Genomic DNA, 24,859 nt, shown 5'->3' with positions numbered 1-24,859 from the left:
AATTCGGTTACCCACTGGCGACACCCACTGTGCTCCTCTGATCCACGGCTGTTCGTCAGGCTCACCGGCAGGCCACAGATGTGGCAGGGCAGAACTGTCCCTACGGCTCCCAGCAGAACAAGTGTGTGTGTGTGTGTGTGTGTGTGTCACTGGCCCAGGGCGCCTCCCATCTGTGGCCCTGCTGCTAGTACTTGTAAGCACACGTTAGCGGGGAAAGCTGACGCTGCAGAGGGAGATGGACCACGTGAACCCTGCATGCCCCAGGACTCAGGGTCTGAGGGTCTCCCACCTGCCAGTACCCTCTCCTACCTGTGTTACCTTCCCCATCTTTCTGCCCTGGCTCTTTGCTTTAAATTGCATCAAGGTCCTTTCCCACAGGACATCTACCACTAGCCCTGCTCAGGAGCGCTCTGTAGAGCAGACTTGCTCATTTTCCTGGAACGCCATCAGATCTCAGCTGAGGAAGGACCCTTTATTGCTTTAGGAGACTTTATTAGGGGGTCCTAATTGGGAACTATAATAAATGCCCTTTTGCCTTCTAAGAAAGACAATGGAAGAGTAACAGCTACAAATAATCTATGAAGCATTTTCTCCGCTGATACAGGACCTCAAGTGATGCATGTCTGTGTGTGTGTGCGTGCGCGCACGCGTATGTCCCTACCCCCATGCTATGGGGTCGCAGGGACTCTAAGTGGCAGAGCGGAAACCAAAGCCCTGACTGCCCGCCTCGGCTGGACAACCTGCTTTAAGAAAGCAAAACACCTCTGACATTTTCATGTCCCACACTCAGGACAGCCATTCTGAGACTAGTTTCTTGGGAAAATTGCACACCTTGGCTGACGCTTCTGTTGTCTCCCACAGATGTGAGAATCTGGGGACAGAAACAATGGACAGATTGGTGTTTGGACCCCCGAGGTGAAGGTGGGTACTCCGGAAGTTCTCAAACTTCATACATTCAAAAGCCCGTCCCACACATCAGGGCTAGGAAGACACTTGAGCAAATAAATAACTTCCTACTCCTCACCTTTCAAAAGGCTCTTTTGTAATTTCTTTTCACGGATAGCTTAACCATAAGAAAAATAACTGGGAGCCCTTCCTACCCGGAATCTGCACAGGAACAGTGCAAGCGTCTGCACGGAGCTAGTGGCCAACACCGGTGAGGGGGCATCCCTAGTGGTGTGGCCACACCTGTCTGATCATTTCTTGTCAATCTGCTGCTAAATTTGCTGAGCATCCGCCCCCCCCAATGGCATCTACTGGTTTTTGACCCACTGAGCTCAGGGTTATGGGTCATAGCACGTTAAAGCAATACAAAGGATGCCGCGGTAATTCCTTAGAATCACCGATGTGTCTTAAAGGTCCATTTACCTGAGCTGAAAGTTTGAAATGAGTTTCCAGGTGCAGATAACTAAGAATAACAGGATTAGATGAGAATTCCTCTGATTTCCATTCAGCTGTGGGAAAAGACCAGGCATTTAGAAAGCTGACCGTGCCTGTTGTACTATGTACAGATGACACTACCTGTACCAGGGTTTACAGGTACCCTGACAACAAAAGGGATAAGCACAACACCAGGAAGGGTCAAGTCACAGGTGGGACCCGAAAGGCCACTCCTGGGGCAGCCTTCTGTCTCTAGGAATTCAAGAGCTCCTTCCCATGGGAAGTTCTCTTTCATCTCACGTCTGTGTGGCCAAGTCTTAATGTTACTTAAAGTCCCACCTCCTCTGAGAAGCCTTCACTGACCACTTCACCCTCCACGAATGGAGTGTGAACTAAACCTAGGGCTTGGGTGTATAGCTTTAGGCTTCATAAGAGCTAATCATATTCTCCAGACAATTCCCAAGGACCCTGAAGCATCAATTATGACTTGGACTTTTCTGTATTTTTCCTGCTGCTTTTAGTAAATGCTAAGCATACAGTGGGTCATTCTGATGATGAAGCAGCAGCGGCATAAATAGGGTGACCGTTTGGAAAACACTAATGCATGTGAAATTGGTCTACCGGGCTGGGCTCAGTAGTGTGTAGGCAGACAGCTCTTCTCTCCCCCCACCACCAAAGCTTCAAAGCTGCTCTTTCCCCATTTCCTCCCAGCCCCAGACTGGCAACTCCAACAGGCCCTACAGCCTTGCCAGTCTTTTTCAGGTAATAAGAAGCCCAGTGCACATAACCGAGGTCAGCCGACCCACACGATGGACCGGGGTGGGCGGGGGGAGAGGGAGTTTCCGGTCTATTTCCCCAGCTTGCTCCCCACCCCGCTTCCTTCCCACCTTGCCAGAGTACATCTGGTCTCTCCAGGGATGGGGGAGTTAAGAGAAAAAGATGTTGAAATTCCCTTTACACATCAAGAGCTTTACTCTAAGCCACAACGTCCAGAAGACAGGAGACAGAACCTAAGAAAGATTCCTGCCCTGCAGGTAGAAAAAAGTTCTTCTGGTACCGGGAGAGAGGAACCTGGGAGCCCCCCGCCCCTTTGCACCGTGCCTGGAGGAGAAGAGGCAGTTAGGGAAGAAAAACCCCCGGGAGGTTGAGGGGGACGTAGAAGGCAGGGGGGAGTTTGTCCTGCCTCCTGCTGGGAACACAGGGACTGCTCAGTACAGCAGGTATGGGGGCCTGGGCTGTTCCACACAGACCTGGTGGAGACCCAGGGGGTGGGGACCTCAGAACCAGATGCAGGAGCCGGGTCCCCAGCTGTGGCTCACCCCAGTGACACCCGGCTGAACAATATGCAGTGGAAACAGAAAAAGGAGGCTCAGTCGTGGGAAACCCATCAGAGGACAGCAAGAGGCCACCCTCCCCCATGCCCCGATGTGACTGCAACCTTCTCCTGGAGCCCAGAGACCACCTGCGGTGAGAAGGGGCCCCAGAGGGTGACCTGGGGAGACAGAGACTGACTCTGGGGGACTAAGCTGCTTTAAGCTAGACAGCGGCTGAGAGAAAATCACTTGAATTAGGCTCAGGAAAATCACGATCATGACCTAGGACTAGATATATCAAAAGGGAACCAAAGTCCTTTGTTCGGGGCAGCGAAATTAAGCTCACCTATAAAAAACTTCGCACATCACAACTGGTGGCTGGTGACCTTCACCCCTCCACGATAAAGCCAGGCAAGAAACATCTCCACTCGGATTCAAATGCTTCCGCAGGGTCTCCATGCAACACAAACAGCGTTTATAAAAGCGTGTCTGGGGGCTTCCCTGGTGATGCAGCGGTTGGGAGTCCGCCTGCCAATGCAGGGGACATGGGTTCGATCCCTGGCCCGGGAGGATCCCACATGCCACAGAGCAACTGGGCCCATGTGCCACAGCTACTGAGCCTGTCTGTGCTCTGGAGCCCACGGGCCACAACTATTGAAGCCCACGTGCCAGAGTAGCCCCCGCTTGCTGCAACTAGAGAAAGCCTGCGCATAGCAGCAAAGACCCAACACAGCCAAAAAAAAAAAAAAAGTGTGTCTGTGCACAAGGCACATGGCTAACCTCCAGAGGAAGAGCGGGTGACTGCAAGCTTGCCAAGGCAAATCCAGGCCCCCTGAGCCATCGCGGAAAACTTACCCCCCAGAGGCCCAGGCACCTTCACCCACAGTCTCTCATTTAACCCTGTGAGCTGGCGATCAGCACTCCCATTCTGCTGAGTCAAACTGAGACTCAGCAAGATTTGGTGACCAGCTCAAGATGACCAAGCTGAGTGACAGTACGAATAGGACAGCCACCCTTTCGTGTGCCCCACGTGCCTGGTCCCACGCAGCGGCCAGATGCTGTGCGTGAGCTGCACAACACCCAGGGAGGGGCCACTTTCTAAAATTTTATCAACGAGGAAACGTGCTCAGAGAGGCTAAGAAACTTGACTCACAGGCAAGTCTAGACCGAGGGTGAGGCAAGCGAGGCCCTCGCTCCAGGCACAAAATTTAAGGCGGTACCAAAAACTCCAGAAGATAAATGTTATAATGAACTGTTTTAAAACATCAAAATTAACACAAAATCCACATTGTACAAAACATCACAATTTTAAATAAAGACAGGATCCGTATTACTGATTTTTCCTTCTGCCTTAGGCTCCAATATGGCTCAGCACAGCACTGGGGCAGAGCCAAGAAACCAGCCCAGCTCAACCCTTCTCCACCGGCCCCCAAAGGCAGAGACCCCTGATGCGCCTGCACTGCCTCTAGATATGTTTCTCCTCACAATTTTATGACCTCAAAGGGCTGTAAGGAGTGACCAGGATACTCCATCATCGCAGGTGTGAGCTCCAGGGAGACCAGGGGTCTAAACAGATTCTGTTCCATGGTCACATGCACGTGTTACGTAAATGAAGGAAGCCTGCAGTCTTCAACAACGGGGTGGGATATTTTAAGATATCAGTTGGGGAAGGTGCGGGGTGGGCTCGATCACACAGCTGCTTGTCTCCCACTGGATGGATTTCTGGCTCAAAATTAAGTTTTCAGCAGTGACACGATGCCAGCTGCCGCCTGTACCTACGCAAGTCCAATCCAAACGGAGGCATTCCTTTTCACTTTGCATTTCAAAAGCCAAAGCTTAGTTGGTAACTACTACATTGGCGTAGCTACTTATGCTTTGATCACTTGTTCACCTCATATTAAAGCCCCGCCTGAGATGAAGCCTCTGTTCAACAAATATGTGTTGATTAAAAATTCGAACATTTCTTACATCACACCCAGAACCTCGTACTAGCGGCTTGTAATCAAAGCCTAAAACCTGTAAAACAAATCAACCATTACCGAGAGCAGAAGGAAAATAGTTTATGACTCTGTCCACTATTTTCTCCTGCCGTGGCCATTAGCGACGGGAGGCACAAATATTTCCGTCTACTAACAACTTCAACCCTGCAGACCATCTCCCCTCTTTTCTATTTTCTGAACACGATCAACTGCGAGGCTTCGCCTCACGACGCAAAGTTGTCCGGCAAAGTGAGCAAAGGGAAACTTCGGGCACTTGCGGGAGCGCGTCCGGCTGGACTCGGCCCTGGGCCAGCGCTGCGCCGAGAGGCGGCCTCGGGCAGGGCGCCCTGTCCGCGGTCCGAGGGGCACCTGGAGGCCCGCGCCCCGCCCTCGGCGCCCCGACCCCTGGCTGGCCGGCCAAGCCCGGCTCCCGGCCCGCGCCGTCCCTGCCCGGGTCCCCGCGCCTCGGTCCCCGGCCCACGCGCGCCCGCGGACGCTCCGCTCCGGTCCCCCCGCCCCGTTACCTGCACGGGAGCGCGGGCGGCTCCGCGAAGCGCCGGAGGCTCGGTCGGCGAAGTGGGGGCGGCGGGACTGCGGCCGCCCCGGGAGCGCGGACGCCCGGCCCGCACGCGGCGCTGCAGGTGGCCCCCGGCCTCGCCGCCGCCGGGTCGGGGCCCGGAGACTCGGACGCGGGCAGGGGCACGACCCTCCGGCGCCGGCGCTCGCCCGGCCTCGGCGCGCGCTCCCCGCCCCGGGCGCGCCGGCTCGGCTCGGCTGCTCTCGGCGCGGCGGGGGCGGACGCCGCTCAGCTCGCTCGCCCGCCCGTGGCGCGCACCTCCCCCGCGGCGCGCCACTCCCGCCGCCGGGCCGAGTCGGGCCGCGAGCTCGCGGGGAGGGGCGGGGGAGGTGGGCCCCGCGGGCCGTGAGGGCGCCGGGTGCGGGCCTGGCTGCCCGCGGGGACCCCTCCGCAGCCTGCGGCGACCCCGCCTGGGCCGGTCCGTGCGGCGGCGCTGTCGGGGCTCCAGGCCTGGCCGCCCCCACTGAGCGGGGCCGGGGTCCACCGGAGACCCAGACGACCCAGAGGACGAGGCGCCCCGGCCCCGCTCCCCTGCGCGCCCTCTCCGAGGGGGATGCGGCCCCGACTCCAGCCTCGACCTCGGGGGTCACCTGGGGGTCAGCGTTCCGACGGCCGGGGCCAGAGGGAGGGCGCCGTGGATGGGAATTGTACGTTTGAATAAAAGTAAAAGCTGGGTTTTTTATAACCACGTGGGTCCGGAGCGTCTCCGGGCTAATTAGGGAAGCTGCCGCCCTGTCTTGGGTTGAATCATGGTTGTGACACTGCAAGAGGGGGAAGAAAGGCTGCTGACGGCTTCGCAGCCTCGCTGGCTGCCGTTTGTTTCTTTTGGAGACGGGCTGGTCCAGGTAAGGAGAGCGTCTTAGGAAACGTAGCCTCGGGTGGTGGCTCAGCGAATCAACTAGAGAGCCGGCCCTGAAGCCTGGGCCTGCGGATCACACAGCCCGGGACACCTCCACTCCAACCATGTGCCCCCAGAGCAGGGAGCTTTCCCGGCAGGGAGGGAAGACGCACGTGAACTGTGACCCGCAGGAAACCGAGGCCACGACAGCTGACCCTTGAGAAACTTCCATGCCAGCTGGAAGAGCTCATGCTAGCATCACGGAGTAACACTCGAGTGATACCCGACGTCTGAATCATCATTTAAATCGGCGCCGTTATATGGGGAAACGCCCGGAATCTGCGCCACATCTTGGGGTGGTGGGTTTGGGGATTTTCCCTGCGTACGCTGAAGACCGGAGAAGCCTGCGTTTGTACCACTATCCGCAGCAGAGCCAGGGTGGAAGCCTGGAAGGGGCTGTCTCCACCCCTGGCTTTAAAGGGGATCAAAATCCCAAACAGAAGAATCAAAGGCAGGGAAAAGAGGCTAAAGACAGATCTCATTTACTTGAGCACGTAAAGAGAGGTTTACTCAGAAAAAAAATTTTTTTTCGTATAATCCCTTTGGTACAAGCCATTCTCTTAAAATCCCCCTTTGCCCTTAAGTGCTTGAAATTCCCTGTGTGAAAGGAACAAAAATATATTGTGGATCAGTCTACAGCCCCCCAAGTTAATAACCTGCCCTCACAATGGACAGGTGACTCGTGACAGCCAGAGACAATGTTAGGGGTGTGTGTTTGCTTTTTTCAGAACCCTCAGACTAAACTGAACAACTACAAACAAAGCTACACTCCCTTCTCTCCTCTCCCACCTTGAGCCTCTGTTCCTTGCTCTTCAAAATCACATTTATTTTTTGTTGTAACTAAATATTTATTGACTTCATAAATTCCCTTTCTAACTAAGGATTTCATTTGTTTCCAGAGTATCTTAAACCTCTGGCTTTATTTGTGTGTGCTGTGGGGGGCTTTTGAAGTTCCTGGAGGTTCTGAGGGGACAGAAACCAAAGTTCCTGGTGATTAGTTAAGGCTGAGAAAGAACATGGTGTCAACACCCAAAATAGAAAGTGGTGAGGAACTTTGTGAATAGGTTAGGAAAATGGGAAGTTACCCGCTTCTGGTAGAGCAAGCACCTTCATGCTTTAAAAGTGTTGAAAGGAAGAATGTCCCTTCCCCACACCCAGTCCCCAGGGCTCCTCCACATGGCCTTTGAGGGAGCTCTTTCCCTCCATAATGCCTCTTGGACCAAACCTGGAAGCCAGGTTGAGAAATGGCTAAAGTGTCAGTAAAGTTTTGCCAAAGGTTCCAAGGAAATAGTCCCCATGTGGAGTTTCTGGAAGCCTGCACAGACAACCATAAAGCTATGAGCATAGGATTGGTTTTTGTTTTTGTTTGTTTTTTCTGGAACTCCAGAAAATCTCTCATCTATCCCTGATCACCTCCTCCCAGGGAAGGAGAACCTCACCGACAAGGCAAAAGGAAAAGTCTGTGCTACCTCTAAATACATTGCACCTCATCAGGGAACACATTTTTATCAAACTGCAGGTGCTGTTCTAAGCCATTTACAATTCATTGCTCATTTAAACCATTCAGTCCCCAGGAGAGCCCTGAGCTAAGACCTGCTATTATCCCATTTTACAAATAAGGCACTGCCATTGTCTCCCTGTTGTGGAGGAATGAGGCGCCCAAGGTCAGGCAGGAAGGAAGTGGCAGAGCCAGGGATTGAACCCACAGTCTGCACTCTCGGCACTGAACAGGCTGCCTTTCTACAAGTGGCATCTAACGCTGCAAACTGAAAACACCTGTTAGCTTAAAAAGGGAAGGAGAATCACCCCTGCCCACACTCAGGAAGAGGCAGCCTCTGGGATCTCAGAAAACAAGAGAATTTAAGTCTAGTCTCCTCTCTCCTGAATCATCATTTAGTCAGACCAGAGGGCTGTCATTGATGGGTTGAAGAGGGGTTCGCCAAAGGTACCAGGCTCGCTAGCCCAGGCTGGTACCCAGGAGACCCTTCTGCAGGACAGGCCTTCATCCCAGGCTTCTGCTCTTGGGTCTTCATGAGACACTCAGCCTGCCTGTCCTCCCTTGGGTTCCCAAAATACAGACCCCCATCAGGCACAGGTATCCCTACCTGGGCAGAGGATTTCAGCCAAGGACCAGCCAGGAACCAACTAGGAAAAAAAGATGTCAACCTTCTCATGACAGCAGGCCCGTTGCCCAGGTGAGCCTTGGTGACAGAGGTGGAATTGAGCCGCCTCACTGTCAGAGGTCCTCCTTCCTTGCCTGTTGTTTACATGGCATCATCTGCCACCACACACCCAGGCAGGTCCATTTTTGTCCACACAATCAAGCAGCTGTGTGCAGGTGTGCACTTTTGCTCTAACTAGTGATTAACTATTTTCAAGACCATCACAAGAGTCACGAAGCTCTGCATGGAGATCACACCTTTATTTCAGTGGTTCTGGATGTTTTCTCATAAATCTTTACAATCTTAATTTTTTTGTAAAAATAGATGTCTGATTGAAAGACTGGACTTATGTTCAGAACAAGTTCAGGGCATTCTGTTTTCCTTGATGGAATGTTTTTTCCTAAGTTAGATACTATTTATCCTTTTGGGCCAGTTTATTGATCTGTAGGAAGGTATTTCAGGTTTAGTGAGGTAGGGATATTCAGTAATTCTGGCTTAGTGTTGGCTTCGGCTGGGAGGTCACAGTTCTGCTAGAAAGTTATCATGGTTAATAAGTTTCATAAAATCTTAGGGTTTCAGGGTGGGCTAAATCTTGGTAGTGTTTTTTGTTGTTGATTGCAGGATTTGGTTTGGTTTTTGTTTTCTGAGGTATAACTGACCTAGAGGACACACATCTCTGTGTTCAGCTTGAATTTTCAGTTACATATCATTTCTCTCATGCAACCATCATCCACATCAAGATCTAGAACATTCTTAGCATCCCAGGAAGCTTTCTTGTGCCTTTTTGTAGTCAGTGCACACACCCAAGCTAACCACTATTCCACACTATTACCATAGATTAGTGATCTATGTTGTTAAGGCTCATGAATAGGCATACGTAGACTGATACAGTATGTCTTCTTTTGTATCTGACTTCTGTTATTCAACACAGTGTCTGTGAGATTTATCCATGTTCTGTGTATCAGGCCATTCCTTTTGTATTGCTGTGTAGTATTCCACTGCATGGATATACCGCAACTTACCCCTTCTACTCCTTAGGTATTTGGATTCTTTCCAAGTTTGGAATATTATAATATATCTGCTATGAACATTTTCATATGTTTTTTGGTGGGCATAAGCACTCAATTTTGCTGGTTATTATCCAAGAGTGGAATCCTGGGTCATAGGACATAGATATGTAAGTTTAACTTTAGTACTTACTACCAAATACCATCTCTCTACTGCATTGTTTTCCTTTGAAAGTATGATACAAAATTATTTGACAAATATCTGTGTCCATAGTTTGTCTGCATTCATAATTATATCTTTAGGAGAGATCCAGAGAGGAGTTCCTGAGTCAATGGCTGTGAATGAGTCAGAGGCTCTATTGAGTCACAGAGTGTGAAGGCTTCTTAGGTTATAAGGCCCTAATGACACAATTGGATAATACTTTCATTCATCTCTGGGCTGCTTCTTCTCCCATTCCTCACAGCAACTAGCCCTTACTGCTCTCATGCACCACGTGTTCTCAGTCCCCATCACACTCTTCCAAACAGATGGTCTGCTTCCTTTTTTCATAGAAAATTAAAGTTACTGGGCATGGAAATAAGTCGGCTAAGCAGCTGACCTTAAAATAGGGAGATTTTCCTGGATTATCTGGGTGGGTCCAGTGTAATCACAAGGGTGCTTAAAAGGGAAGAGGGAAGCAGCTGAAGACCAGAGATGTGGCGGCATGAGATGGACTCAGCTCAATAGTGCTGACTTTGAAGGTGGAGGGAGGGGCCACAAACCACGGAAGGTGGGCAGATTCTAGAAACTCGAAACGGCAAGGAAATGGATTCTCCCCTCAAGGATCCAGAAGGGACATAATCCTTCCAACACCTTGATTTTTAGCTTAATGAGACATATAGCAGACTTCTGCCCTCCAGACCTGTGAGATCATTAAACTGTGTTGTTTAAACCACTAAGTTTGTGGTAATCTGTTACTGCAACAATAGGAAACGAATACGGAATTTATTTTAGAATTCCCTTGACTTATAGCTGGAAAGTCTATTTCTCCATGCCCACTCACTGGCACAGTCTATAGCAGAGACCCCATTAGACATGCCTTGGCTCAATCCTAGCTGAATAAGCTTAATATTTTAAATGGAGGTTATCATTCAAAGTAGGATTCAGACTCTTAACTAAGGCTCTCCCAGGCACTTTTTTTTTTTTTTTTTTTTTTGGGCAAATGCCAGACACTGACAGTCTGAAATTTTGGAGCCTTGGGCAGCCATTTAAATACCCTTCAGCAATTTATAGACATTTCAGGAACATCCACAACAGTATCTTCTGATAACTCAAAAATGCTTTCAGTTTTATTTTAACCTGCCCCAATTTTATAAGATTTACTTTTAATTATTCCCTCTTTTTAAAAAAAGTGCATTCTCTTGTTACACCATCTAAAAATCATAGTTTTGTTCGTTTTCTTATCAGTAGTAATGTTATTTTCCATAAAATCCTGCGCTTTCATACTTAACCCTTCCTCTAACCTAACAAGAATTTCTTATCCAAAAATATCAGCTTCCTGACTGGGGATGAATCTGGAAGATTATTTTGGAGCAATACCCGTAACAATGCTGATTTTGTGTTTATAGGGAATAATATTTTCAGTAAGAGAAATGAGAATTTTAATTACACTTATAAAGTCTAAACCTCTACTTTTCTTTTCTTTTGGTTTTATACCAGCGAGATAAAACAAGCATGGATCTGATTTATGGGCTGGCCCACATAGCTCCTTTTGCAAATGTGGCTTTAAACCAGCTAATCTTTTGAAAGTCTTTACACTGACTAATTTAGAAGCAAGGAGAACAAATGTGGGAGTATAAATGCAAGGCACTGAATAAGAGTGATCAGCTCTGCCAATGAACACACTGCTGTGTTTCTGAGTACCCAATGCAGTTCACGACTTTCATTTAGATGAAGCTTCCTGGGGCTTGTCTTGCCTTCCCAGCACAATGTGCTACGTGACTGGAATTCCAGTTTGGAAGGTGAGATCTGTCCAGGATCTTAAAGATCAGAGTCTTCAACCTCATGTTATGGGGGACTAGAGAGTGACTAGCCCAAGGTTACATGCTGTTGGCTGAGCTTTGCTAAAGGCAGGTGTGTTACAGCACCTGCTCACCTCTCACTGATTCTGTAGTCTCTCCAGTCTCTGAAAATCACCAGAAGATTCTGATGGAAAACTTATCTTCTTAGTAGAACAAATGAGCAACACTCCTATTCACTTGATAGGAGTGCAGCATCTTATTCATTTGATAGATTGTAAATAACAATACACTATAAATAAACAAACAGTAAAAAAGGAAATGTAGGGTTTTTTTAATCACAGAAAGGTTTCCTTATTGACACTGTTTGGGCAGCTCCTTATTTTTTGCCTGAGTTATGAACAAAAACATGTTCATAAGGCAGTTTGGTACCCGAAGCATACACCCTCTTCTGCTAACTGCTGGAGCAGCTCTTCCATGGCTCTGTCAGTGAAATGACATGACATTCAGGTGAAAAAATGAAGAGAATGTTTCAGTAGCAAATGGTAACACTAAAAATAGTGTTTGGAGTGAAAGTAGGATGAGGAATAATTTCTTCATTGTTTCCATGGAAAAGTAGGAAAGTGGGAATGATGTATGGCCTTTTGAGGCCTTAGGTAGATCTGGAGATGTACCCTTCAAAGAAATGGGAGGGCCTCTGCTGCCATGATAACTCTCTGAACAGCTGTTGCGCATTTCACTTTCATCTCTACGATCTCTTCCCATTCTAAATGTCTGTGAGTCTGATTTATTTCATGTATATATGAAAATTTTTATTGACTGTATTTTTATATCTAGTTGCCTATTGTTTGATCTGTGTTGCTTCTACAGAAAATGGCATAAGGGGTGCTGAGTGCTGACCCATGCGAAGCTGTGACGTAGGTGAAGCTTGTTTTTTGTGCACTTCGAGTCCTCTTCCAGCTCAGAGACCTATCCTGCAGATGCCCCAGGCCTGCCTTCTGCAGACAAGGCCCAGTTTTACCCCACCCCCTTCAAAGGTGCCCCTTCTATAAACCTCAGCTGATAAACCAACATGCTCATAAACTAATCCCTTCAAAGATGTCAGTGGCAAGTATTGCTTACTGTTTTCCTGCCTCTATCACCATTTCACAGGGGTATGTGTAATTCTACAAAAATTCTCAATGAAATGCTAGCAAAATTAATCCAGCAACATATCAAAAGGATTACATACCATGACTAAGTGGGATTTACCCAGAAATGCAAGGTTGTGGTTGAACTTACAAAAATTGATCAATGCGATAAACCATATTAATGGAATAAAGGACAAATACCACATGAGCATCTCAGTAGAAAAAAAAGCATTTGGCAAAATTCAGGACTTTTTCTTGATAAAAACACTTAACTAGGAATGGAAGGGAACTTTCTCAACAGGATAAAGGGCATCTGTAACAAACCTAAAGCTAACATCATACGACACGATTAAAGACTAAATGCTTTCCCCTTAAAATCAGGAACAAAAGTATCTATTCTCACCACTTCTATTCAACATTGTACTAGAAGTACTAGCCAGGGCAATTGGCAAATAAAAGAAATAAAAGACATCCAGATTTGAAAGGAAGAATAAAACAATCTCTGTTTGCAGATGACATGATCCTGTAGATAGAAAATCCTAAGGGATTCACTAAAAATTACTGTAACTAAAAAAAAAATTCAGGAAATGTTGAACTATACAAGATCGATATACAAAAATCAATTGTATTTCTATACACTAGCAACAAACAATCTGAAATGACATTAAGAAAACAATTCATTTACAATAGCATCAAAAGTAATAAAATACATTGAAATAAATTTAACAAAAGAAGCATAGACTTGTACACTGAAAACTGAAAAACATCACTGGAAGAAATTAAGACCTAAGTAAATGGAGAGATAGCCCATGATCATGGATCAGAAGACTTAGTATCTTTAACATGGCAATACTCTCCAAATTGAGTTACAAATTTAATGCAGTGCCTATCAGAAACCCAGCTTGCTTTTTTTGCAGCAGCAGCAGGACAAGCTGATCCTAAAATTCATATGGAAATACAAGCAACCCAGGGCAGCCAAAACAATCTTGAAAAAGATGGAGGACTCACACTTCCCAGTTTCAAAAGTTACTGCAAAGCTACAGAAATCAAGACAGTGTGGTACTAGCAATGGACAGACATATATATTAAGGGAACAGAACTGATAGTACAGAAATAAATGCTCATACTTATGGTTAATTTATTTTTGACAACAACACTGAGATGATTCAGTGGGAAAGAATTGTCTTTTCAAAAAATGTTGCTAAACAACTGGATATTCATATGCCAAAGAATGGATTTAGATCCTTTCCTTATGTCATACACAATAATTAACTCACATGAATGATAGACATAATGTAAGACTAAAACTATAAAACTCTTAGCAGAAAACACAGGGGTAAATCTTTGTGACCTTGGTTTTGGGATTGATTTCTTATATATGATACCTGAAGGCACAAGTGATAAAAGAAAAGTTGGAATTCATCAAAATTATAAACTTGAATGTTTCAGAGTACACCATCAAGAAAGTAAAAAGTGATAAATGTTACACTTTTAAGTAACTTTTACTTAAAAGTAAAATATGTAAAAAGTCTTTAAAAATATATTTTATTCTTTGTACCATATTGTACAGAAACCACTGTAGCAGATATGTTTTAATAGAACTGTATGAATGAATATAAAGTATGCTCCTTTAGTTCCTGGATACAAAAGGTTACATCAATATTGCATAAAAGGATTTTCTGGAAGTGTTGGCAGCTAAACAGCTAGACCACTGAATTTTGCTTCCAAAACTACCTCTTCATATCAGAATTTCATAGCATATCATAGATGTCACTAGACCTCTGTTCAGCAAACTGACATTAGAATCCCAATAAGTTAAAGAAAAGGAAAATAGAAAGGCAACCAAAATATTTGCAAATTATATATTTGGGAAATGCAAATCAAAGCCACTAGACACGCACAAGAATGTGTATAATAAAAAATCCCTAAATATTTGGTAATTAAGAAATATAATTAAAATAATCTGTGGGTCAAAGTGGAATCACAATGGAAATTAGAAAATATTTTTAACCAGTCATGAATGAAAATATGACATATCAAAACTTGTGAGATACACCTAAATACTTTGCCTTAGTGGAAAAGTATTACTTGTTCAAAACACATATGTTAGAAAAGAAGAAAGACTGAAAACCCAATTTGAGCACCCATCCTCAAGAATCTAGGCAAAATAGCAGCAAATTATACCCAAAATGGAAAATAGAAAAAAAGAGAAGAAATTAGTGAAATAGAAAACAAAATGCACAGTAGAAAGGATCTACAAAGCCAGAAATTGAAAAGATTAATAAAATTGATATATTCCCAGTGAGACTGACTTTGAAAAAAATGAGAGAAAGAAGGCAAAAATAGTCAACATCAGGAATGAAAAAGGGGGTATGTAGATCCTGTTTCATGAAAGAGATAATTGCAGGATTTTATGAACAATATTATGTCTAAAAATTTGTTTAAGTTAAATGGACAAATTCCTAAAAAAAAGAATTCAAATAACTAAAACTGACTTAAGAAGAATGATATCTGCTGCCTGCTAATGCAGGGAACACGGGTTCGAGCCCTGGTCTGGGAAGATCCCACATGCCGCGGAGCAACTGGGCCCGTGAGCCACAATTACTGAGCCTGCGCGTCTGGAGCCTGTGCTCCGCAACAAGAGAGGCCACGATAACGAAAGGCCCGCGCACCGCGATGAAGAGTGGCCCCCACTTGCCACAACTAGAGAAAGCCCTCGCACAGAAACGAAGACCCAACACAGCCATAAGTAAAAAAATAAATAAATAACAAAAGTGATTGTTTAAAAAAAAGAAGAATGATATCTGAATAGTCCTATTACTATTAAAGAAGATGAATTTGTAATTGAAAACCTTCCCACAATGGAAACTACAGGCCCAGGGGCTTCACCAGTGTAATTCTACTAAACATTTAAGGAAGAAATCATTTCACTCTTACACTGCTCTTCCAGAAAATACAAAGTTCCTAATTTATTCTTTGAGGCTGACTTAATCTTAACACCAAAACCTGATAAGGCCATTATGAGGATGAAATTTTACACAACTCAATTTCATTCAGTTTTATTTTATCAAATAAAATATTAGCAAATCAAATCTAGCTGTATATAAAAAGGTTCCATGTGAAACCCAAGTTGACTTTATTCCAGGAGTACAAGGTTAAATTAATATTTGAAAATCAGTCAACATAATAAAGGAGAAAGTAATATGATAATCAAAATAGATGCAGAAAAACATTTGCTAATGTTCAACGTCCATTCAAGGATTAAATCTCTCAAATTAGGAACTGCAGTTAACTTTGGTAATCTGATAAATAGTATCTTTGAAAACAAAAAAAAAAAAGACACTAACCCATAGCAAGTATCATACTTAACGGTGAAATGCTGAAAACTTTCCCTTTGTGATTATAAAGAAGACAAAAATATCCATTAACACCACTTCTGTTCAGCTTCATATAGGTGGTCTTAGCCAGTGCACTAAATCAAGAAAAAATTAGAAGTATAGGTATTGTGACAATAAAAATGTGTTTTTTCCACAAATGATATGATTGAATATGTAGGGTCCTAAAGAATTTACCACTAAATTATTAGAAGGAACAAGTGACTTATAGCAAGGTTGCTAAATACAGTACAAGGTCAAAATACAAAATTCAAATAAGTTTTATATGTCAGCAAGAATTTTAAAATGATACATATTCATGTATAAAAGCATCAAAAAATTCAAATACCTAGTGACAAATATTTTAAAATTAGTGTATCAACACCTTCACACAGAAAACTATGAAATATTACTGAGAAAAATTAAATAAATAGAAGAATATATGTTCATGGACAAGATGACTCAGTATTAGAAAGATGTCAGTTCTCCCCAAATGTATCCATAATTTGATGTAAATTGTATGTTAGAAATTATAACAAGTGTTATATGGAACTCCACTAAATGATTTTTAAATTATATGGAAATACAAAAGAAAAAGAGTCAAGATACTTTTGAAGAACAATAACATGATAGGATCTGCTAGAGTGGATAGCAAGACTTTATTGTAAAGACACAGTAATTAAAACAATGAAGTATTTGTCAGATAGAAAAATAGACCCATGAAATAGTATAGAGAGCCCAAAAACAAAGACACACATATTTTGGCACTTAATAGGACAAAGTAGTCATGCAAATCCATGGGGAAAAGATAGTCTTTTCATGTGTTTGTTGGCAATCTGTATATCTTCTTTGGAGAAATGTCTATTTAGGTCTTCTGCCCATTTTTGGATTGGGTTTTTTGGTTTTTTTGATACTGAGCTGCATGAGCTGCTTGTAAATTTTGAAGATTAATCCTTTGTCTGTTGCTTCATTGGCAAATATTTTCTCCCATTCTGAGGAATGCTCAACATCACTAATCATTAGAGAAATGTAAATCAAAACTACAATGAGGTATGACCTCACACCAGTCAGAATGGCCATCATCAGAAAAATCTATAAACAATAAATGCTGGAGAGGGTGTGGAGAAAAGGGAACAATCTTGCACTGTTGGTGGGAATGTAAATTGATACAGCCACTATGGAGAACAGTATGGAGGTTCCTTAAAAAACTAAAAATAGAACTACCATGTGACCCAGCAATCCCACTACTGGGCATATACCCTGAGAAAACCATAGTTCAAAAAGAGTCATGTACCACATTGTTCATTGCAGTTCTATTTACAATAGCCAGGACATAGAAGCAACCTAAGTGTCCATTGACAGACGAATGGATAAAGAAGATGTGGCACATATATACAATGGAATATTACTCAGCCATAATAAGAAATGAAATAGAGTTATTTGTAGAGAGGTGGATGGACCTAGAGTCTGTCATACAGAGTGAAGTCAGAAAGAGAAAAACAAATACCGTATGCTAACACATATATATAGAATCTAAAAGAAAAAAAAAAAAAGGTTTTGAAGAACCTAGGGGCAGGACAGGAATAAAGACGCAGATGTAGAGAATGGACTTGAGGACACAGGGAGGGGGAAGGGTAAGCTGGGACGAAGTGAGAGAGTGGCATGGACATATATACACTACCAAATGTAAAACAGATAGCTAGTGGGAAGCAGCTGCATAGCACAGGGAGATCAGCTCAGTGCTTTGTGACCACCTAGAGGGGTGAGATAGGGAGGGTGGGAGGGAGACACAATTGGGAGGAGATATGGGGATATACGTATATGTATAGCTGATTCACTTTGTTATACAGCAGAAACTAACACACCATTGTAAAGCAATTATACTCCAATAAAGGTGTTAAAAAAAAAGTCTTTTCAACACATAGTGCTGAGTTAATTGGAAATCTATATGAAATTTTAAAAATCTCAACAGTTTCCTCAATTCTACACAAAAATCAATTCCAGATGGACTGTTGTAAAATTAACAAGAAAATAATGTTTATAGATGAAAATATGAGACACCATTGCAAACTTCAGGTAGGAAAAATTTTCTTAAATAGGACAGAAAAAAATGCACATCCATAGAGGAAATTATTGATAAATTGGACGTTATTTTATTTTTTTATATTTATATTTTTCTTTTTTTTTTGGCTGCGTCAGGTCTTAGTTGCGGTGTGGGGTCTTCGTTGTGGCATGTGGGCTTCTCTCTAGTTGTGGTGCGTGGGCTTCAGAGCGTGTGGGCTCTGTAGTTTGCAGCATGTGGGCTCTCTCCTTGGGGTGTGCGAGCTCAGTAGTTGTGGCGCACAGGCTTATTTGCCCTGCGGCATGTGGGATCTTAGTTCCCCCACCAGGGATCAAACCTGCGTCCCCTGCATTGGAAGACGGATTCTTTACCACTGGACCACCAGGGAAGTCCCAAATTGGACATTATTAGAATTAAGAAATTGTTTATTAAAAGACACCATTAAGTGAGTGAAAAATCAAGCCTTAGTGGAAGGTTATTTGCGACACATATATGGGCTTGTATCAGAATATATAAAAAACTATAAATTAATAAGATAGAAAACCCAACAGAAAAGTAAGTAAAAGACTTGAATACGAACATCACAAATATGTATACCATTGGGAAATAAGCATCTGAAAAGGTGTTCAACCATATTAGTCACTAGGGAAATGTAAATCACAGCTACAGTGAGACACCATTTTACACCCACCACCTGGTGGGTGTGTAAATTAGTGCAATTACCTTGGAAAACAGTTTGGCATTATTTACTAAGGTTAACATATTCATACTCTTTAACCCAGTAATTCCACTTCTAGATGTATCACATGTGCACCAAGAGACATGCACATAACTCTTCACAGCAGCATCATTCTTTTTTTTTAAGTTTTTTTTTCTAAATAAATTTATGTATTTATTTATTTTTGGCTGTGTTGGGTCTTCATTGCTGCATGCAGGCTTTCTCTAGTTGCAGCGAGCAGGGGATACTCTTCGTTGTGGTGCACGGGCTTATTGCGGTGGCTTCTCTTGTTGCGGAGCAGGGACTCTAGGAGTGCAGGCTTCAGGAGTTGTGGCACGTGGGCTCAGTAGTTGTGGCTCGTGGGCTCTAGAGCGCAGGCTCAGTAGTCGTGGTGCACGGGCTTAGTTGCTCCCCAGCCTGTGGGATCTTCCTGGACCAGGGCTCGAACCCATGTCCCCTACATTGGCAGGTGGATTCTTAACCACTGCGCCACCAGGGAAGCCCAGCAGCATCATTCCTTTTATTTATTTTTTAAATTTATTTATTTTATTTATTTATTTTTGGCTGCATTGGGTCTTCGTTGCTGCGCGTGGGCTTTCTCTAGTTGTGGTGAGTGGGGGCTCCTCTTTGTTGCATTGCGTGGGCTTCTCATTGTGGTGGCTTCTCTTGTTGTGGAGCATGGGCTCTAGGCACACGGGCTTCAGTAGTTGTGGCGCATGGGCTTCAGTAGTTGTGGCTCGCGGGCTCTAGAGCGCAGGCTCAGTAGTTGTGGCGCACGGGCTTAGTTGTTCCATGGCATGTGGGATCTTCCCGGACCAGGGCTCGAACCTGTGTCCCCTGCACTGGCAGGCGGATTCTTAACCACTGCGCCACCAGGGAAGTCCCAGCAGCATCATTCTTAACAGCCCAAATAATAAATAAATCGTGTCATATTTGTAAAATGGAATAATACACAACAATGAAAATGAAAAAACCCTGAAATTATTATTACATTTAGCAACATGGGTAAATTTCAGAAACAAAATATTGAGTGAAAAAAAAAGGAAATAACAATACAAACCCTAGGATTCCACTTATAAAAAGTCTCCAAATAGGCAAAACTGAACTATTTGTCTTAGAAATCAGGACTCTGGTTATTTGGCAAGACAGGAAGAGTGACTGGGACGGGGTACCAGGGAAACTGCTGAGATGCTGGCGATGCCCTGGATCTTGACCCCGCCAGACAGTGGTTTTATGGGTATTTGTGATAATTCATTGTACTTTTCTAGGTGGTTACACTTTACCACCAAAAATGCACTCTATGAAGTACTGCTAAGATTTTATTTTTTTTATTATTAGATTTTTCTAATAATGAAATACAGAAAATTGGGATCAAATACTTCTTCCCTTATCCCTATAGGTGACACTTTCTAGCCTTTCTCAGTGTATTTGGCATATCAGAATATCAGGTTTATGATCCTATAAGATCATGGTCACAAAGACATTGTTTGCCAGAAAAGAAAAAGTCCTACTTCTCATTGTAGAATCCAGAGATGTCTGCTCTATTTTACCCCAGAGAGCTCTGAAACAATGAACAACAGAGCACAAAGAGAGTAGCACAGAGAAACACACAGAGGGACAACAGTCTACCCTGTCTGGTTCTGACAATCTGTGGAAACTCCTCAAATGGACGATTCCTATTATTCTTTCTCATCAGAATTAACCTGTGTAAATCTGCCATTCACTGCTATAAAGGGAGATACTGTTCTATTGCTTCAGGTATGAATTAACCACTTGCCCCAGTGAAGGTGTTTATTTCAAAACCTTTAAAGGCTAACCTACTGCCAGATGGGAGCTTAGTGAAACCTGAAGTCATTTATCTTTGATCTACTTGCAGAAAATCCTTGTCTCTGAACAATTCAAACTTCACAAGTGAGTGAGGTTTGTAGGTAAGCAGAGGGCTTTGAAAGATGCTACAATGGGGGCTGCAATAATCAAATGTAGATCGGTTACGGTCAAAGGGACTTGTTTCATCATGGATTAACTTGATTATTGAATTTTACAACTCTGGGCTGCTAAGGAAGAGATCTTGAATTGTTTCCCACCTGTGACCATCTTCTTCAGATCTGCCTTTAACTCGCTTCTGCAAAGACCCACTGTCTGCTTTTTTCTGAGGAAATTATTATTATAAATAACTACATAAATGTATGAAAGCTATGTTTTCTTTAGCTAGAAATTTTTAGAAGGTGGAGAGAAGTGGGCCATGTTTCAAAAATGTAAATGCAGTTGAAGAGAATCCCTCAGCCGAGCAGAGTTTTCACCAGCCATTTGGCTGCAGTGAGGGAAATATATTAAGGCTGCCTGCACTGGAGCGCAGTTCCAGCGAGTTCTTGGAGCTACAGGGAAGTACTGAGGCAAACCTTTCATCCTGTTGAATATAAAAAGTAGGTTTCACTCATTTGTTCATTCAGCAAATACTTATTGAACATCTACTATATCAAAGTCACTGGTACTTGAGTGTGAATTGGCGAAAAATGCTGCAACAGTACAATGAAAGAAAAATAGGAAGAACTATATGAAAGTAAATATCAAATTAAGGTTACACTTAAATACAGATAAAAACACTTTCCTCTGAAAACAAGATGACTATGAGGCATATTCCTGATTCTCTCCATCACTCTCATTAGTAGTAAGCCAAACCATAGGTCTATTTGTCTAGAGGCTGTTATCCTGAAGGACAGACATGCACAGATGGAGTTAATTAGCTGCCCTTGAGCTAGGCTTACTTCCAATTGCCTTGACTTTGATGGAAACATCATTAAAGAAACTGATCCTTTAATAGCAATCCCTGAGATTCCATAGCCTGTTAAGAAAACTGAGGAAGCAGAAGAGATTTCTGTCATATCAAGGAGTCTGAAGTCTTCTCTTTCAGAATATTGCAAAATGGCCTCTCTATTATATCAGATGCTATAGCCTAAGAGATGATGCAAATGCATTAATAATTACTATAATGTCTGTTTCCTACTGAGATAAAACTGGTTTAAGTCCAGCTCAACAAAACACATATAAAGAGGCAGCAAGCAGAAGATAGATTTTTTCCCCTTAAACCTAAAACAGGACACTGTACTTGTCTTAATAGATAACAGCTCATGTTACCATACATGTAATTAACATTACCTCCAAAAGCAAAATAAACATAAGCTAATAATTCTTCATTTCCTGAGGGACAAAATGGGATATTTTCTATATTTTATCTTCTCTTGTTTGTTGAGCCTTTATGAAATTTGGTCTTCATTTTACTAAATGTGTAAGTGTAAGATGCAAAATTTCCTGGAAGTACAGCAAGAAGAAATTTAGAACACAGAAAGCTTTTGCACGGCCAAGGAAACCATTAACAAAATGAAAAGGCAACCTACCAAATGGGAGAAAATATTTGCAGATCATATCTCTGATACAGGGTTAGTGTGCAAAATACATAAAGAACTCATACAACTCAATAGCAAAAACAAAAAATTGGATTAAAAAATGGGCAGAAGATTTGAATAGATATTTTTCCAAAGAAGACATACAGATGATGAACAAGTACATGAAAAGATACTTAACATCACTAATCATCAGGGAAATGCAAATCAAAACCACAATGAGACCACCTCATACCTGTTAGAATGGCTATTATCAAAAAGACAAGCGATAACAAGTGTTGGAGAGGGTGTGGACAAAAGGGAAGGAATGTGCGCTGCTGGTGGGAATGTAAATTGGTGCAGCTACTATGGAAAACAATATGGAGGTTCCTCAAAAAATTAAGAAAAGAAGTACCATATGATCCAGCAATTCTACTTCTGGGTATTTATCCAAAGAAAATGAAATGAAAATGAACCCCCATGTTCATTTCAGCAATATTTACAGAAGCCAAGATATGGAAACAACCTAAGTGTCCACTGATGGATGAATGGATAAAGATGTTGTGGCATGTATATACAATGGGATATTATTTAGCAATAAAAAAGAAGGAAATCTTGCCATTTGCAACAGTATGGATAGGTCTTGAGTGTATTATGTTAAGTGAAATAAGTCAGACAGAGAAAGACTGATACTGTATGATCTCACTAAAACAAAACAAAAACAAAAGAATGAGCTCATAGATACAGAGAACAGATTGGTGGTTGCCAGAGGCAGTGGGCTGGGGAGGAAGTAGGCAAAATAAATGAAGGGGGTCAAAGAGTACAAACTTCTAGTTGTAAAATAAATAAGTCATGGGGATGTAATGTACAGCATGGTGACTATAGTTAATAACACTGTATTGCATATTTGAAAATTGCTAAGAGTAAATCTTTAAAGTTCTCATCATAAGAAATTAGGTCTGGTGATGGATGTTAACTAGACTTACCGTGTTAATCATTTCACAATGTAGACAAATATTGAATCAGTATATTGTATACCTGAAACTAATATAACATTATATGTCAATTATACCTAAATTTTTTTAAAAAGGGAAGTGGGTTTCCCCCAACATTAAATCATAGACTTGTAGAAAGAGAAGGGGCTCAGAAAGGACACCAGGAGCATGTTTCCCAGCTGAAAAGCTGACCTTTCTCATAAGGAGAGCTTCCCTGTGCATCAGGGCCTCTAAAATTTCTCTCCTTGGCTTCATTGGCTCCTTGTTTGACTCTCTCTGCCACATCTCTGCCCACCTTAACTGAAAGTAATAAAGGTGAGCTCTCCAACCACAGTCCAAAGAAAGGAACTCTTATTATCCATGAATCTGGGTGCCCATCAAGTGCATGTTCTTTTCGAAGACCTAATCCTTTTCACTCCTCATCAATAGACTAAACTCACCATCATTTCATTCCTCTATTTTTATTAGTAGATACAGCAAAATATCCTTTTTTTTAAAAAGAGGAAATAAAAGAAGAATCTCCTTTGAAATACTCTGAAAGTTTATCGTTAAAAATAGAACTCCCATAAGATCCAGTGATTCTACTTCTGGGAATATATCCAAATGAAAACATTAACTCAAAAAGATCTGCACCATGTTCATAGCAGCATTATTTACAAAAGTCAAGACATGGAAACAACCTACGTGTCCATTAACGGATGAATGGATAAAGAAGTGTGGTACGTATGTACAATGGAATAACATTCAAACATAAAAAAAAATGAGCAAATTCTACCATTTTCGACAACATGGGTGGACCTTGAAGGTATTGTGCTAAGTGAAATGAGTCAGACAGAGAAAGACAAATACTGAATGATCTCACTTATATGTGGAATATAAAAAACACCAAAACAAAAAACCCCAACCCCCCCAACAAATTTACAGAAAAATTGATCAGATTTGTGGTTACCAGCGGTAAGGGTTAGGGGAGGGGGAATTGAAGAAAGGTAATCAAAAGGTATAAACTTCTAGTTATAAGATAAATAAACACTAAGGATGTAATGTACGACATGATGACTGTAGTTAACACTTCCGCGTGATATATAGGAAAATTGCTAAGATAGTACATCTTAAGAGTTCTCCTCACAGGGAGATATTTTTTTTCTTTTTATTGTACCTATCTGAGATGAGGGATGTTAACTAAACCTATTTTGGTAATCGTTTCACAATACACGTAAATCAAACCATCATGCTGTACAACTTAAACTTATACAGTGATACATGTCAATTACTTCTCAATAAAACTGGAAAAAAAACTGGAATAAATTTATCAAAAGAGGTGCACTGAAAACCGCAAAACATTGTCAAAAGAAATTAAAGAATCCATATCACATATTCATGGATCAGAAGATTTAATATTGTTAAGATGGCCATACTCCCCAAAGTGACCTATAGATTCAATGCACTTCCTATCAAAACCAGGTACTCTCTTTTGCAGAGGTTGAGAAGCTGATCCTAAAATTCATATGGAAATAAAAGCAACTTAAAGTAACTAAAGCTATCTTGAAAAAGAAGAACTAAGTTGTAGGACTCACACTTCCTGGTTTCAGAATTGACTACAAAGTTACATTAATTGTGACAGGGTGGTACCGGCATAAAGAGAGACATATAGGTCAATAGAACAGAATTGAGAGTCCAAAAATAAACCTTCACATTTATGGTTAATTTATTTTCATCAGGATGCAAAGGGAATTTGATGGGGGAAAGAATGGTCTTTATAACAAATGTTGCCCAGACAACTGGATATCCACAAGCAAAAGAATGAACCCAAACCCCTTCCTCACACTGTACATAAAAGTAACTCAAACTGAATCATAGAATTAAACTTAAGAGCTAAAGCTATAAAA

General features: G+C 42.7%; 1 protein-coding gene across 3 annotated transcripts in view; it reads right to left on the bottom strand.

Annotated features, from left to right (window-relative positions):
• The window catches only part of CRACDL (CRACD like), a 125,184-nt gene extending 119,913 nt beyond the window's left edge, over positions 1-5,271 (bottom strand). For all 3 annotated transcript variants that reach the window (XR_009506406.1, XM_059942446.1, XM_059942447.1), the window contains exon 1: positions 5,197-5,271. The gene's annotated coding sequence lies outside the window, so the exon portion shown is untranslated. The remainder of the gene's footprint in view (positions 1-5,196) is intronic.
• Positions 5,272-24,859: the final 19,588 nt, after the last annotated feature.

This window comes from Balaenoptera ricei, chromosome 13, assembly GCF_028023285.1.
Source record: "Balaenoptera ricei isolate mBalRic1 chromosome 13, mBalRic1.hap2, whole genome shotgun sequence".
In the NCBI taxonomy this organism is placed as follows: Eukaryota; Metazoa; Chordata; class Mammalia; order Artiodactyla; family Balaenopteridae; genus Balaenoptera; species Balaenoptera ricei.
Note: the sequence above shows the minus strand (reverse complement) of the source record. Positions and strands in the feature narration are given on the sequence as shown.